Raw genomic sequence first — 17,952 nt, 5'->3', positions numbered from 1 at the left:
TTTTTTCTCGTGTTAAAAATATCGTTGTTGTTGGAATTCCGTTTTATATGTCGTGAAATAAATGCCTCTTTATCGTTTACTTTATACATTTATTGTGATAATAATTTTCAGTTACCTTCATATTTAAAATAAATTTGCACAAAGGACCAGACGATGCAACTTTTACTGACATTCTTTTACAACTTTGATCTGTTTAAAATATTTTTAAAGCATTCTAAATAAGCAATGCAGTTACAGGGCTATGTTATATTTTATTATTTTTATTTTTAAATAATTTTTTAAAAAATATTTAAAATAATAAAACTACCAGTTCACACTACATATACAGTATTTTGCTATTGCGCCAAATATAAAACTCCGCCGCATTTTCGTAAAAGTTTAAAACCAAAATATGTATATATTGTTTAACGTTTATTTGAGTCATAATATACAGAAATATCATTTAATAATCGCAAAATCGGTGTAGAATAATTTACATAATAAGAATTAACTGTTTTAATACACAAATAATGATTTCATATTATCACCGCGAATGACGTTTGCCCCTGTATACAATTTAGCTGACGCCTTTCGCGGTAAACAAACTCTAGAACTTTCGCGGTAATGTTTGAGCGACTTTCGAAGTGCGTATTGCAGTTCGCGGTAGGAACGTGAGTCCATTTGAGCAGCAGTCGACAGTGTCCCTTTGTTTGTGATATGGAAGTCATTGTGAGAAATACGTTGTGTTTAGCTCTTACTGTCTAGAAACTGGTAGATATGTTTATCTTTGTACTCATACATCGTAGCAAGTCTAGATCAACAACTGTTGCACGGCTGGTCTTCCGGTTACATACGAACGTAAGTACGTAAGGTTATCGGAATAGAATATTTCAGTGAATTCTTGCTATTCTGTTTGGACTATTTAATGTACCATTGCTGGTCGTTCTACAGCTTAAATGTGCAACATATTTAAGCGTATGCCAACAACAAGTATCGTAATATTTTTAGTTCAGATTGCTGCTTCTCGTTCTGTCGCTGTATACCGGAGGTAGGTTACCCTCCCGCCTTCTGTTGCAAACTGCGTTTCTCATTGGGCAGTTTCGTGATTGGCACAATTCGTTTGCTAGTGACATAGCGCGATAAAAAAGCCGTACGTCTGCTGACCTAGACGCTACATATAAACGTCACGTGACTGCAGCCTCTCTTGCTGGAGTGATAATACAAAGCGATGGTTAGTCTCAGCTCACAGCATACGGCGTGTTTGAATGTCGAAGAGCTGAATCGTGCATGTGAGTTGAGAACACGCAAAGTGTGTGCAGGAATTGGTACTGATGTATGGAACTCACTAACAAAATATCAATCGTCTTCCACCTCTAGCTTTTCGAAGATTTGTTTCCGTATTAAAAAAAAGTACAATTATTTAATAACTATGTATTCTACAATCTTTCGTGTATCTATTTAGTTATGTTATGTCTCTCATCAAAATATGAAATTAAATGTAGAAGTGTGTTGCAGTGGATTCGGACATTAATTTTAGTAGGAAATGGTGAGGAGAAATGGCGATTGTCAAATTAATTCTTGTTAGTCTTTCCTGTTTTAATTAAAAAAAAATCAGCTGACGCCTTTTTGTTCCCGTATAGGGAGTAGTTTGTTTTACAGATATCGAATAAGTGAAGAACTGCACATAAATAAAAATAATATTATGTATAAATAAAAAATAAATTAATTAATGGAGGCATGAAGTAGCTTGAAAAAGTTCCATGGTTGGTCTCTAGAGCGGAGTTTCCGGACTTTTAAAAAATGCAAAAAATATATAAAACTGACAAAAATGTGGGGAAAATCCTTAGCCCACCCACGGTACAAATGTGCTTTAAGTTTAGTAATAACCTTTCATGGGTGGCAACCACATTTAAAAAAATGCTGACTTGTGGCAGGTTACATAAATTAATAACTAAGAAATAAATAAATTAATAACATTAGTACGGAGAGTACTAATGTTATTAATTTAAAACTTTTCGTCGTTGGATTAGCATTTTAAAAAAAAAGAACATCACGTGCATCGTGATTTAATTTGAAGCGCCGCAATCTTCAATGCCATCTTGGGTTGTGAAAAGATTGAGGCAGGCTTTCTTCGCTTTTAAAGTACCTACACTTTATTTGTCTAGTGTAGACAAATAAAGTGTATTTGCATTAATTAGACACGGCAGCAAAATCAGTTCTTGCACGTCATGCACATATTATTATTATATTATTATGTGACACCTCCAGGGAGGGCACCTGCTCTACAACTCTCCATCTCCACCAACTACAGCGAACCTCATCAACTACATCAACCACCACCAGTATTTTCACAGACAATCACAAACATCCATGCCCACGGCGGGATTCGAACCCACAGCCTTTTGACTGGAGAGTGGAATACCTAAAGTGTAGTTGTTGTTGTGACTTTTTAATATTATTGTTTGTCCTTAAATTTGGGGGAAATATTTAGTGATGTAGTAACAGATCTTTTTTTCCTGCATATTGTAAAATATTGTTAATCCAAATAAAAATATGTGAATTTCAAAAAATTAAACGGTAATTAGGTAGTAGTAATTATTTTTGTCACTTTATTCCTTTCCATTAGTTAATTATACACTTGACTAATATACCATAGTTTTATTTATACTTTTATGTACATAATTTTGCTGTTCTTATTATCTGACATTCGTCGACAAGCGTCTGGGATTAGCTCTTGAAAATATGGCAAGCTTAGGGACACGTTGTTATAGTAGCAGAACAAATTTCTAGTGCGCCATCTTGGTTGTTTTCGTTTCACAACGAGGGATAAGTGAATCTCATAATCGTACGTCTTAAATTCAAACACATCCTTTGATATGTACATTTGGAAACGTCTGGACTAGTTTCAAATATCTGTTGTGTTTGAATAATAATATTTGAATAATAATATTCATAGCTTGCCTATATTTTGGAAGATATTTTGGAACGCACCCTATATTAAAGGCAAACTTAATACCGTGATCACCTATGAGCCTTAAGGATTGCCACAATTATAGTAAGAGAGTACACTCTCCTTGGGATTTTTATACGTAATCTTAGTAACCTGTACCGCTTGTTTTTCAAAACAGAAATTTGATTTTTGCAAAACATGATCATCCTGATTTGGGCTCTTCAGTATCTTCAGTATTTCTCATATGTGTCCAATGAGAATCAAATCAGATAAAAGATAATGATCGGCCATGTCAGGTTTCTAATACCGCTCGGATATCTAATACCCAATCGCTGATACCGATTGGGCTGTACAAGGTGCTCCTGCAACTTTCTCATAGACCTATTGTGCATAATTATAAAAAAGTTCCAGACTTTTTCCAAGATTCAGCGTTTTTTCGAATTGTGTAATACTGTATTCGTAATGGAGTAACTACGATGGGCACCTTGTCACTTTACTGTACATTTCATGTAACTTTCCTTAAAAATAAAAAATCAGTCTATCCATGAAAAAGTTCTCTGCAGTTCAAATCCTTCAAATTCTACATAATAATCTCCCAATTGTAAACATAACACAAGATGTGTCATTCTGTGATGTAATGCGGACTGAGCCAGCTACTGAGAGTGACACGTGTTAGATTTATATTTTTGAAAACTTTTAAAAAAAAATAATCATTTATTATGAGTCAACGTGCCAGATAATTTTAAATGATCTATTATTACATTTTTTAGATTCTCAGGAAGTTAACTATAAATTGAGTTCAATTGCTCTTCTAATATTCTTAGGCACAATACTTGAGTATAGTTACTTAGGTTTAGTTAAATGTAATATGCCTTGATAAGATTGGCGGAGCCTTCGATCCCTACAGTTGAAGCCAAATACATAAATTTACGTGAGGAAATATCAAGTATTTCCTCGCGTCAAGAATAGCTATAAAGCCCTTAGTAATGAGAGGGTAATAATCTTTCTTTTTTTTTTTTTTTGCGTGCGTATGTGTGTGTGTGTAATGAGCCTCTGCGTCTATTGCTTACGAAACTAAGGAACTTACATTGTTCCTTAGTTTCGTAATACAGCTTGCCCTTGCTTCATGTAGCAGTGCAACTATTGTGAAAGATTATGGAAGCAGTAGAGATATGGAGGCCTTTTTTTTATTTGCTGTTTGCTGCTTTTGCCAGTTCTTTATCACGCGTATCCATATTAAGAGAAACTCAAGAAATCAACACAAGATTCAATTATATTTAACTTGACTTGTAATTCTGCTTTTTCTAATTTATCATCCATTCTGTTCCGAGCCTTGTTCTAAACTATTCATTTGCACTGAAAAATCTTTCTAGGTAAGTGTCGTTCGCTGGGATAGATGTAATAAATGAAATTATTCTTTCGCTCACTCGAATTTTCATTCTTGTCTGAAATACTCAGTCCATACTTGATCATCAGTCTGCCCATTGTTTAAGGAGCAACAATCGAAGTCAATATTCACATTATATAAATTATTTTTATTTGTAGAATTTCTTGAATATGGCAAATTGGTTCCCTTTACTTTACTTTGCTTCAAAGACAGACGTTTAATTTTTTTTTTGTTTAAAATAATATAGATTTTCTTTGTCAGCGGCTTTTTCCGAGGCACTTTGTCCCCCACCCCCATCCGTTATATATGATCCATCCAGGATCATGGACTGGAGGATCAAACACACAAAATTTATATATTTTGTTTTCTTTTCAAAGCAGTTGCAATGCCATTAATTTTTAAAATGTCTTAATATTCATAAAATTTCCCGTAATATATTCATTACTCTTGACACGTGCTCTCATATTGGAAGACTCCCCAATTTCTTAAAAAATAAATTATTTCTTCTTCTTCGCATATGATACGTGCACCTTGATTTAGGAACATCATTTTCCAGGAAATATATAAATAAATAAAATAAATTGTGTTCGTGGTACACGCGAAAATACGGTCATAGACTGTTCATTTGTAGGGCACTAATTTTGCTTGTCATAAAAATGATCCTGCAATATTTACTGAAATTTTTCCTTTTCCTAATGAAGGAAATAAGTTTTACCTAAATATTACGCTTACAATAAAAAAATACTTACCAGTTTGAATTCCTCCTAGACAAGATTTTTGCTCACATCGTGCGTCTGCTGTCCCTGTTACAGAGAGCATCTCGCATACCTCGTTGTCCCAGTGGAGACGTTACTCTTCAGCTAACAGGCTGTGGATTTGATCACAATGTTGGGTAGATGATTTGCATTGCCCCGGTGTGAAATCATCATGCTTACTTGGAAGCCTAAAGGGGCTTAAAAAAAAAGAAGTTTTATACAGTTTAACAATGTTTTTGAGGGTTTTTTTTTATGCTTATGTGTGCTTTTCTCCGCTATTTTATGATGCGTTGTAAGCAACCATATTACGATAAATAGTGGTGAGGAATAGCGTGAGAATCTGCTAAGAAAACAAAAACATCATCTTCATAAGAAACGTTTTGAAATTCAAACGAACCACTTGGATTTTTCTAAAGATAACTTTTGAGAGAAATAAAAAAAAATTATATTCAGTAGGATTAATTGGTTATAATTTTTATTATGTGTTTTAATTATAAAATTAATTATAAATAATTCTTATGATTATCCAAGGGAGATTGTAATTAGTCAAGGAAGATAACTGGTGTAGAACTTAAGGAATTCTCAAGGTGGAGAGACGACTCCAGTCTAAAAAAGTTAGGAAACCTAAAATAAGTTATGAGTTTTGTTTGTAAGTGGACACAGTTTACTTACCGATGCGGCCAAGAGGAGTGCATCCTCCCCCTTTAGCGCTGTCAAAATTAACTATTTCATTCATTAATTTTATAAGTTAATGGCATATTAGTACAAAATGTTAATTTAAAGAACGTTAGGTCCATCGTATAGATATGCTGAGCATCTCAATGCATAGGCTTACTAATCACACGAAGTAAAATTAATTTTCTCTTATAAAAACTAAGTTTTACATTTTAATTTGAAAAAAAAAAAACATCCTTCGTGTTTAGTAATCTTTTTTTTTCCTTCTAGTTGAAGAATAGCATGAAGTGGGAAGTTCATGCTATTCTTAGAAGGTAATGTTAAAAAAAAATAATAAAATCAGCTTTCCTCACTTCAAATAATATTGAAATGAACGATTTCCAAACGCTGATTTATATAATACAGAGCGAATACATTATCATAGCCATATCAGGATGTGGATACTGAGACAGTTGAAAATGGGCACTCTGCAAAGCATGGTGATGGAAGCGGGAATTGAGTTTTTGTTTTTTTTTTAAAGGATATCATCATGAACGGCCTCCACATTCTGGATAACGCTGTACTTATGGGATTCTCTGGTGAAGAGCTCTACCTGACAGGATGTTCCCTGTCAGGCGGTATCGTCTACTGTTGGCTGGAGGCCAACCTAGCAGAATTTAAGATAGTCCTGCGTGAAGAATTGCTCATGAAAGTTATCAAAAGTTTCTTGAAACTGATCACAAGTTTAATGAGACTTATGAAGTGTCCATTGAAGGCGTCTCTCCAGAACACAGTCGCTGATTTACTGTGCCCTCGACTCACTCATGGTACCAGCGTATTATATTTATGCTCACCTTACGTGCAGATACACATACTCGTAAGTCACGAGAAATTGAGGAGCTCCATAAAAGGATAATCGCAGGCCGAAGAAACGTCGCAATTAGTCACGAAATCTCGCGCACGTGCCAGCTCATGTTACAACCTGTAGGGATAACATAAAAATGCAATCATTATTGCTGAGATCATTTGTTCAGTTTTAAGAATAATATTGTATTGAGAGATGTTACGAAAATATCGGATCATTTATTCGCTAAAAACAACTCGATTTTAAAATCAACGGGGGTGGGTGGGAAGAAATGAGCAAAGAATACGTTTTCTTTTCTATGTAACAGTTTTGTTTGATAATGTGTGGCGTTAAATCTCTCAGAACGTGTTTCTTGCTCTCAAACAGCTTCACCTATTAGCGTATTATGTGTACCATCGAAGAATTTATATAATAAAATACTTTGACCACTACGATTAGCGTGCGGCTTCATGCTTCTATGTTATCACGGCAGTTTTTTTCTTTCATTCTGAGCTACCAAATTAATAGTCTTTACACGTTGTCTTTAAACGTTGACATTTCTTTGTTAACTTGAATGTCCAGAGTATCGGAATGAACCAAAGAAAAGCATTTGAGTGGGTAGAAATAAGTCGTATATGATGTATATGTAACTGTATATCATGGTGTCGGCCTGGTTGGCAGGTTGGATAGCGGCACTACAACAGACTGTGATCCTCTCTCTCTCTCTCTCTCCGGATTATGAAACCCTTAATGAACCCCATAGTACTAATACCAATACACTATAGGTTTACAGTTTTTCGTAGTTAAGATTCAAATAAGACATTTACTTTTTATATCCTTATCTCGAATCATTATGAAATTACTATTTTATTTTCTTTCTTTTTTATAAATTGGATATTATTTTAACATTTCTTTGATTGGTTGGCCTTAGCGTCCACAACAGCAGTGCACGTGGGGCACCTGACGTCAAGCATTCGTTACATTGATCCGGGTTATATATATATAAAAAAAAAAAATACAGTTCAGTAACAGGATAGCAATGAATACGTAAAATAAAGCACTTTTGTCAGAATTTTATTCTTCCAAGTGTTCTTCCAGACACCACTTGGAGTGGAAAAGCAATTTTAGTCAAATCCCACCCCACTTCACAAGGAATTTAAAAAACGTTTTAGCCAACCTTCGTATCCGAGTAAGTAAAGGCTTCTCTTTCCCACCAACTGGTTCTAGATTTATCGCACAGCGATATGGATGTTAATGAAAGTACAAGAGTAATCTGGCAGGGGATTTTCATCCTGTGATGAAATGGCCCATCCATAGTTTGTGAATGAGTTCGTGACAACACAAACGGACACGCAGCAGAGTTTCTGAGAACGTAACACGTCTATATATTGATATTCTCGAAACGTATTAGTCAAATAAAAAAGAATTCCATCTCTTAAAAGCTTCCACACTTCTGTGCTAGGGCACCTTTGCTTAAATAATAATCATAGTGATAAGATAAACTTGAAAAGTCACTCCGATGCTCATAAGTTCAAGGAACTTATTTTATATCTGATCGTATAATTAGTATTTTTTTAAATTGCGTATCGCAGACTTTGTAAGCAACTATCATTTCGTCCTTCTATCCGTATAATAACTGGAGCGTGACCATACAGATGTTGATAGAATTTAAATGTTGATATTTGGAATCTTTCTTTACGAGAATTTCTCGGAATTTTTGATTTCAATTCTGAGTTTAAGTTGGCCAATGTGATCCGTTTTTAGTGGCAAACTTAAGTCATTTTTTTTTCGAAACGATACAAAATTATATATTGCAGGTGACATTGAATAAACTGTCTTCAGTGCATAAGCTAAAAATGGTTCAAAGCTTCAGTTGGTCGGTTGTGATGATAAATGACATCATTATATAAAAATGCTATTAAGAAATGCTCCTTTTTATGATTGTCTTCTCGGATAGCGAAATATCCATTGATAATAACTAATTAAAAGTTCATTAATTATTATCCCTAGACGTTTGTTTTTGCTTGTAAACATCACATAAATAGCGTCAAGTATCCATAACAACTTAGTGATCTTATATTTCCCTACTTGTTTCGATAGTTACTTATTCACATTTGACGCCACTGGACACCGTATGGTCACTCCCGTACTTGATTGGGTTTTCGCAGTGAAGCCCTCCGCTAGAAGAAGCGGTAGGGTCGCAGATGCCCTTTTCCACGTGGAGTTAGTAGGACAATTACAACCATCCATACCCATGTCGGGATTCGAACCCACATTCCCTTGGCTGAAGAGCGGATACACTAACCACTTGGCCAACGAGGCCGGTCTCATTTTGCTAACAACGCTAATATTATGAAAACCGTCTGTGTGCCGTGGTAATATTAGCTTCACTGTTCCAAAATGTTTTACTCGCTGCAAATTGACTCACCTCACGGATTTCTAATGCGATTTGATGTACAGCTTCGTTTCACGAGCTACGATGGCGTTTTCGTCTGCACAGTTGCTCAGAAGAACAGCACGAAATTTTTGCACGTTGTAAAAAATATGCTTATATAGGAGTGTCTCGCAAACTGCTTAGTATATATATATTTGGTCCACCAGGTTGCGATTCCAAAAATCAGAATTTTGGGCGGACATTTTTGCTAAATGTTGATCAACTTCGCTGATGTTTTGGTCGCTTACTCCACCAAAATGCAGTCTTCTCTGTTTGGAAGATGAATATGCTGGTTTCACATTCAGTCAACTTCCTAATATCTTCATGAAAGTGTTCTGTACGGTGCTGCTTGGAACTGTGCGGCCAAAATCTAACTTTACACTCTTGTTTCCTTAAACCAACCATGTGACAACGTTCTTGCACTAAAATTATGGGGTATTATCGTAATGCTACTGAGCATATGAAATGTCACAGCGTACGAAAAAACAATATAATGTTCGGTCCTGTTTTTTTCAAGACACTACGATAATTGGGTACTGGCCGAAACCATTAGAAGTATCCCCTTCCCCACAACACTTGAGATAGAATGGTAAAGAAAATAATTCTCCTGCCGCCTACCACATTCAGACACATCCATCTAGTTTAAAGAATGCGAATCCTCAGTCCATTCCAAACGCGATGCACTCCGCACGATGTACTGAACGTTATTATAGGGATGACGTTAACTTGTCCGCAACTGCCTCTACTGTAGAAACATATAGTTTCCTGGCACGGCACTGCATGCTGAACTCTGCAGCTGTGAACTCCTACTTGAGAGAACGCTGGCGGACTGCGAGAAGAACTTTTGAGTATTTACCTTTGTTTTCTTCGTTATGTATTGGCGGTTCTTTTTCACTGTCACGTTTTTATCTTTTCATAGCGTCAACCACTGACTTCGCATGGTGGTGATCTGCATTAGGTCGACGTGTTTATGCAGAGTTCGGCATAAAAGTTAGTCCAAGAACAAATATATGATTCTGAGGATATGTATTATCAAAAGTAAGAACGAAAGCGTTTTTTTTTTTTTTTTTTCCGAGAAAAACGACAAGGCCACGCAGTAGCGCGCACTTAGAATTTAATCTTGGAAGGGGGGGGGAGTGGAGTAGACAATTTGAGAATACGATCTATGACTGAGTATTTGCAATGAACGCTAACTCATATTTAGTATAGAAATAGAAGACACGACGACATAAATTTAAAAAAAAAAAAGAATTTTAATTAGGAAAAGATTTTTGGAAAATTTTTCTAGTTGTTTTTCTTTGGGGAGGGGGCAGGCTCCCCTCAGGGTGCGCCAGTGAGGCCACGTTTCTGCCTTTTCCTAGTCTTTGCTTCAACCTGCCTTGGAGATTTGGTGAATTCTGAAGCTTGTAGTGTTTGAATAATAGAATTGCATTCAGTATGCTTTGATAAACAATTTGCGTATGGCTTATCAAGTGAGAAGGGGAACGGGGGTTGGGGAGAGAAGACAAACCTGACCGAGAGTTTATTAAGAGAAATTTCATGCTAAACACGCGAAAATGTCAAGAATTTTTTTTTTTAGTCTCCCCTCGACACACGTTTAACAGTGATTGATGTAGATAATAAATAAATTATAAAAAAAAAAAAAAAAACATAATTGTTGATTAGGTTGCAGAGTTCCGGATAGTTTCAAAGATTCAAAGATAGCCGTTGACATCCGTCTGCATTGTTTTTGAGATGATTGAAGTAAGAATAATTGACGTACAGTTCGATAGTAGATTTTTATTTATTTTTTATTTTATTTTATTATTATTATTATTATTTTAGAATTTAGGCTACATCTCTAAAATGGGTTATTGATATCAGAATAGGAAAGGCAATACACGATGGCATTCCTTCTAACTTTAGAGCAGAGTTTGAGAGTGGGTGGGATGAAAACAGATACCATCAAAGCCAGACTTTCTTTTTATATATATTAAGTGTCATGATCCTTTAGATCGGCACCTCCTTTTCTCTTTCTCTGATCAAAGAAACCTTTTTTTAAAGAAAATCTTAAAAAAAAAAAAAAGAAAAAAGTATGAATTGAAATTTTTTGCAATTTGAGTACGGTAAACCAATAATTGTTGTGTATGTCCATTTTTAAAATGATCCCAATTATCATTTAAAATGTTTTAAACATGCAAAAGTTGTCCCCATACACATTGCATAAAAGATCATAGCCTGTCATTTCATTATTATTCATAAGGCTCGTCGTGAAATATCTTCCCGTTCTATACAATTGTCGTAACGTGTTTCTTTATTTTAATCCTTGATCCAACATTCCGCCGAGATTCCCTTGCCTTCTTCTCCATCCCTGTAATGTTGTTGCACTTATAGAGTACAATGCATTCCATTGGCTCTGATAAAAGTGTAAAACTTTACTCTTAGCAACTCCATTAGTTAACTGTTGACATTCCTACTCATCAGCCGACTGCACCATCGTAATGAAATCGTAGTGCTGTCATGTGGGGGTCTTTCTTCGCCAATTTTGTTCCATCTCCTTTCTGAACCGCGAACTGTGTTATCAACAGATAAAATAAACAATATACCGGGCACCAAAAATAAACAGAACCTGTGGAACCGCTGTTGTTTAACTGTCATCAACGCCCATTTCCCCAGATATTTCCCTGATATCTATCAGCTAACCATCCCCCATACTCATGTTGAATTGGATTGTTTGAAACATCGCATACGCAATATTCCACCGTTTTAGTCTTTTTAACATCGGGCTTTTTTTTAAATATCTCAAACACTTCGCGTTAAAAACACTGTAAAACTCTCTCACCCCCTCACCATATCGAACGCAATTCTGTCCCCTTTTCTACAACAAGAAATACCCTGACAACAAATAAATCCAGCAATAGAATTAGAATGATTTTCGAATACATAGAATTATTTTCACATTCATCCCTTTTAAATGACCTTATATATTTTTGTTACCTTAAATATTCATTTATATTATTGTTCTATTTTTATTTGGTAATTAAATAACGTGTCTTGAAGGCGAACCTTTCGATTCACTAGGGAGACAGATCTTTAAACGATACAGTGACGAAGAGGCAGTTATTGATTCAAGGCCGTGGAGTTTTTTTATAGCATATGTTGTAGGAACACACGTGAACCGCTATTTGTGTCAGTTCTCTAGAAGTTGGTCACGTGTCAGCATCGTTACCATTCGCATCGAAAGGTCATTCGGTGAGTTTGGATAAGTACCTTTTCTAGCTATCAAGAGATGTGTATTGAAAAGCGAGATATATGCCGCTGATTTCTTTCATCCAAGTGTGTATAACAGTATGAGAAATACAAACGCAATTCTACTAATATAAAGTATAATATACTTTTTATAGTATTATAGAAATACATCAGATAATATTGTGGAAATATAATATTTCTATTATAGGAATACACAAAACAAACTATTATTTATTAGTAAATAATTAAGTGCTGTCTGTACAGAATCTGTACTTGATATTCAGAACCATGCTAAGGTTATATAATTCCATTCACCCCCCCCCCCAAACACACACCATTACCACCAAAGATCGTCTCTTTTATTTTTATGTATTTATTTCGTTATTTCTAATTGTTATTAATCTGATACCTGTAGCAGATGCTCATTTTCCATCTTTAGTGCCAACCCTCCTCATTCTGTCATTAATAAATTTATTTATTTATTTAATTTTCTATATTTTATTAATATATATTAATATTGCTCTTGCACATTCTAAACAAAAAATACAAGATCAAGACCAACATAATTATATCATTTTAGAAATTCTTTGTTCCTTTCCTCTGTCAAATTAAAAAAAAAAGGGGGGGGCAATTTTCTCCGCACACACGAAAGTGGGATATCATTTAAAAACAAGTCTTTGTGCACAGTAAAATTTTCACAAGGCAGTGCTAGAAAACCTGCAGTACTGATTCACATTTGCACTGAACTGTTATATGATAAGAACATAATAAAAAAAATCCAGAAATTCATTTTATACTTTATTTTTGTAACACTACTCCTCTACATTTATTTTTATTTTTTAAAAGTAAACAAATAAAGCACTTTGTATCGTATTTATTTATTTCACACTGTTACATACGCACAGCCACTTCCTAGTCATTATTAATAACGTACATAAAAAATGAACTCATTATTTTGTATTTTATAGGATTTTCATTGAAATAAAGATATGCATATCGATTTGGTAATAAAATGTTTCTAGTGGTACAGATTTGTTCCTCATGTAACTTTTTTACAGCGTTGTTATTGCTGCATCAAATCTCAGTTATTGCATAACGTTACTGCAACTCCAGTAACGTCTTCTCCTCGACTCTGTAAATATTGCAGTCCACTGTAACTCCATGTTTTCACTCACCAAAGCTCTTTTCAACTCTCCGCGGCTTATTCAACAAAGCGATTCAAGGCCAAACGTTTTTGTATGTTTTTTTTTTTTTATTGCAGCATTTAGTAACAACGCACGTGGACCGTTATTCCTGCGTAGTTGGTCACGTGGAAGCACCATTACAAATCACGTTTTGTTGGAAATTCATCGTGAAGCGTCTGCAAGACAGGAAATTATGGAAAGTATATTAAAATATAGGGTACGTTTCTTTGTTTACATTTAATTGCATTTTTTTTTCCGACTGGAATGGAGACTATTGGTTTTATTAAAGTAGTCAGTTATCCAAAAATATATTATGCTAGCAAAACATTTCAGAAGATACTTTTCAGTACAGCAAAGAATAAATTATGGATGATAAATGAAATCGAGTAATGGTATTAAATAAATCCCTGTATAATATGTAAAGCTTCCTATTGGATATTATCGTTTGCCTACCACAATTTTAACATTCGATAACATTATGTTATCTTGAAAATGGTGTATGAATTGTACATTCAAAAACTATGTTATCCACAAAATCTACGACATTGCTTTATACCAGACTGTTCAAAAATTACAAAATATATCGTGTTATATGAAATGAAATGATTTTTTTTTCCTGTTTTATCTTCGCACTTACAGGTTATCTTCCAAAGCAACAACAGCTCTCCTGTCAAATCTGTGGCCAACGTTTCAAATTCTTAAGCCGTCTGAAAAGTCACTTCTCTGTGCACGAGAGTACATTGCACTACCGTTGCTCTGTATGTGGCAAAGGGTTCAAGGCCAAGCGTCTCTTACAACAACACTACGTCGGCATGCATGTGAATAAAAGTGGGTTTCGATGTCAGTACTGCGGAAAACTGATTATGTGGAAACATCACTACAATACACACATAAGAAAATGTCATTACGAAGCGTCTTCCAAATAATTTTTTTAAAAATTATTAAGGGTTGTTTTAATATAATTAAAACATCTCTCAAGAATTGTTTCAGCTAAGGTTCGTGATATTCGTATGAGGTTCAGAACTGTATCACACTGCTGTATTTGAATTTTTTTTCGTGTATAGATCGTATCTAAGTCTGTCCATTTTTTGTAAATTCATCAATAAAAAGAGAGTTATTGGAATATTTTTTTTTTGTTATTTGTCATTCAGCTTAGCATAATTCGGCATTTGATTGTTTCAATTTACACTTCCTGACTTATTTATGTCACCATTCTGGCGTAGTAGGCTCATTACATTATACGTTAATTGAATTGTATCGAATCCGGAATAGGTACAAAGAATTCTGACCGAAAAACAATAAAACACAATCCAGCACAAAACAACAATGGCAATCCATTTGTATTTGTACATTTTATTCTTTTCTTGTAAATTATGCAAATCGTTTAAAGGTGTTTCCTGTTGTTTTCCATTTATAAAATTATTTTAAACGAAACTAGGTATTAGCTTTATGAATTAATTATAATTATTAACATTTCAAGTTGATTATATAATCGTTTTTTAAACTCCCCCCCCCCTTGCTCTTTTATTCTGCCATTTAACTGATACTTGTTCTTTTGCAATTATTTTAATGTGTTGCATTTTGTGATGATATATAAAGTTGATTTTCAAATTTTGAATATTTATGTTTTCCCTTATTGTCGTTATTTTAAAATTTCGTATTGCTGTTTTATACCTTATTTATTTATTTATATATTTTTGTCCATCACGCTATAAGTGATCATCTCTTCCATAGGTAAATGCCTTTTCAGTCAGTTGAAAATACATATATTTAGTATTATTGCAAAAAGTCTTTCAAATATAAAGTACTCAGTGAAGCAGCTGTCTAGAATTGTTGAAATTTTGATGTATATTTAAATAAATGAATAAAAATATTCATTAATACCAGTCTAGTGGTTATTCAACTATAATAATAAAACTATAATATTTTTGTAGTAAAAAAAAAAGGAAGAAAAATGTAATGTATTGAAATACTGAAAGTTTATTTTGATTTTTCTAACGTTGTGGCAAACTGAGCTCGACAAATAATAAATTTATTTTCTTCATATTCAACTGATTCTTAGTGGTATGTTTTTCTGTTATTCGTTGTTATTTATTTAGCCCAATAACTAATAATAAAACAATCTTGCTAGAAGCGTAGTGCATATCTAGCTCAATATTCACCAGACGTTCTCGCTCTTTTTTTTTTTCTATAAAATAATGATGGATCTTTAATATTCTCATTATATATTACTTAATTTGCCAAATTTGAGTCTTTCTGTCTCTATATTTGGTATTTAGCCAAAAAGGCTTCAATTTGGAATTCACAAACAAAAATCTGCAATATTTAATGACATCATTATTTGTTAAAATACAAATTGTAGACTACAAACAGTTCTGTTTCTTATTTTAAGTCAAATAAAACTAAATGAATAAAATAAGCCACATTTTGGATTCATAATATTTTATTTGGTACAGTAATATACTTTTGCTTTTCATCTACGCGATATTTTATTCAGTAAGAGTGAGTTATAGCAATAAGCATACTAACTAAAACTCTTCATATTCTAGGTCGCAATAAAGTTTTCGACTGTCACATCTGTGGAAGAAGATTTCGAGAGATTTTCGTGTTGAAGAGACATTATTCTGTGCATGAAAAAGTCAATCGCTTCCAGTGTAACGTTTGCGGCAAAGGATTTAAAGCCAAGCATCTTCTGCAACAGCATTATAATGGAGTGCACGTCAATCAAGGATTTCGTTGCGAGGTTTGTGGAAAAATTCTGCTGTGGAAAAGTAATTTGCGGCTGCATATGCTCAGGTGTCATCCACCAGCAGAATAATGATTCAATATGTGATTTGTTGAAATAGAAACTTTAAAAATAATTCATTTACGATCATTTGAATGTAAGTTTCAAGTAAAATTAGCTTAATAAAATATAGAAATTACTGTTGAGTCTTATTTAGGACAAAATGACACCACCGATGCAGTTATTCCTCTCAGATAGTATTAAATCGATAATTATTTACCAGCTGAAATCGTATCCAACAGAATACCAGATGGGTGTTAGGTAGATGTTGGCATCTCCTCAACTGTAACAACTGACCTGGAAAGGAATCAAAAATATGAAGAGATAATGGCGCGACTGCCCACATCACGAGTCTGTAATGGAAGGGCGTTAAGAGCTCTGAGCAGTTCAATACAAGATTTAACTCTGAGTATTTAAGAAAGTATTTTTTTTAATGACAATCTCACGCACAACAGGTCGCAAACTTGGTGCATTGAATGGGCTAAGGATCAGATAATCAGTGGATATTTTTGTCCCTAGGCGGCGGATAATTTTCATTGGTGGGAGACATTAGAGGCCCTGAAATGGCTTGAAAATATTCCATGTTTGGTCCCTAGAACAAAGTTCCCGGATTATATAATCCTTAGCTCATCCACCGTACTAACATACGATAGGTTTACTGCCTTTCGTGAGCGGTATTATCATTAAAAAATATGTATGTACCGTTAAATCCTAAACCATTAAGACGCATACAACTTTAATTCCCGAAGTTTATATTCCAAAGCAGGCATTCCACTTTAATATTCCATAATTTTAAGCCTCTTTCTAATGAAAGATTTAACATATTTTTCTACCAGATATTCATTCTAGTAAGATATTTTATAGCAGGCAATTATTAGCTTATTATATATGAAATGAAATTTTAGAAAATTCCCAAGAACATTCTCAAAATTTGAAAAATGAGATCATTTCAATAATAATAATGAATAAATAATTTAGTAATTTTATGTCATGAATTAAGATATTTCATTTTATAATCTCAATAATGTCATGATCATATTAAACAAAATTTCAAAATCAAATTAAGTTAAACACTGTACGAATACGTATATAAAACGTATATAAATTACGCTCTAAAAGGCTTAATATTAAAGTTCTACTTATAATTATTAAGATTGTAGAACATATGTTGGTATTTAAATGATTTCTAAATAAATAAATAGTGATTCATTTTTATTTTAGGACTTAAACCGTTCGTATGTCGAATATGTGGTCAAAGATTTTCCCATCTGGAAGGCCTACGGAGCCATTTTGCAACTCACGACCATTTGGATGTGGCCAGATACCAGTGTAATGTGTGTGGGAAGAGCTTCAAGGCAAAGCCGCTTCTACGACAACATTATCTCGGAATGCACGTCAAGAAAGAATACCGATGTGAATATTGTGGAAAGGTAATCGTATGGAGAACTAATTTTAAAGCTCACGTAAGACGATGCAGTTCTAAAATGAATAAAGAGGACGGTGATCATGATTTTGGCACAGGCGCCTCGTCTGCAAATTGAAAATTAAGAGAACAAAAGAATAGGAGAGGTAGAAAGAGGAAAATATTAAATTCGCGACCTTTGTATTTAAATAGAAACTTATTGTCTTTGTATATTCGTGTGGATAGTCGATAAGTTCATTTGTTTCTGTTGTATACATTTTATTTTAACTTCGTTTTTATATGATATCATCTTCACATTCATCTCATTCGATTAATTTATATTCATTCCA

General features: G+C 33.9%; 1 long non-coding RNA gene across 1 annotated transcript; it reads left to right on the top strand.

The window, feature by feature from the left end:
* The first annotated feature begins 604 nt into the window (after positions 1–604).
* On the top strand, positions 605–16,339 carry LOC150109542 (uncharacterized). Its single transcript, XR_016549915.1, has 2 exons — positions 605–837; positions 15,965–16,339. It is a non-coding gene; the product is annotated as an uncharacterized LOC150109542 (long non-coding RNA).
* Positions 16,340–17,952: the final 1,613 nt, after the last annotated feature.

The sequence above is a fragment of the Typopeltis vanoorti genome, chromosome 2, assembly GCF_054136105.1.
Source record: "Typopeltis vanoorti isolate ZY-2024b chromosome 2, IOZ_Tvanoo_1.0, whole genome shotgun sequence".
In the NCBI taxonomy this organism is placed as follows: Eukaryota; Metazoa; Arthropoda; class Arachnida; order Uropygi; family Thelyphonidae; genus Typopeltis; species Typopeltis vanoorti.
This window is presented reverse-complemented; position numbering and strand designations above follow the sequence as displayed.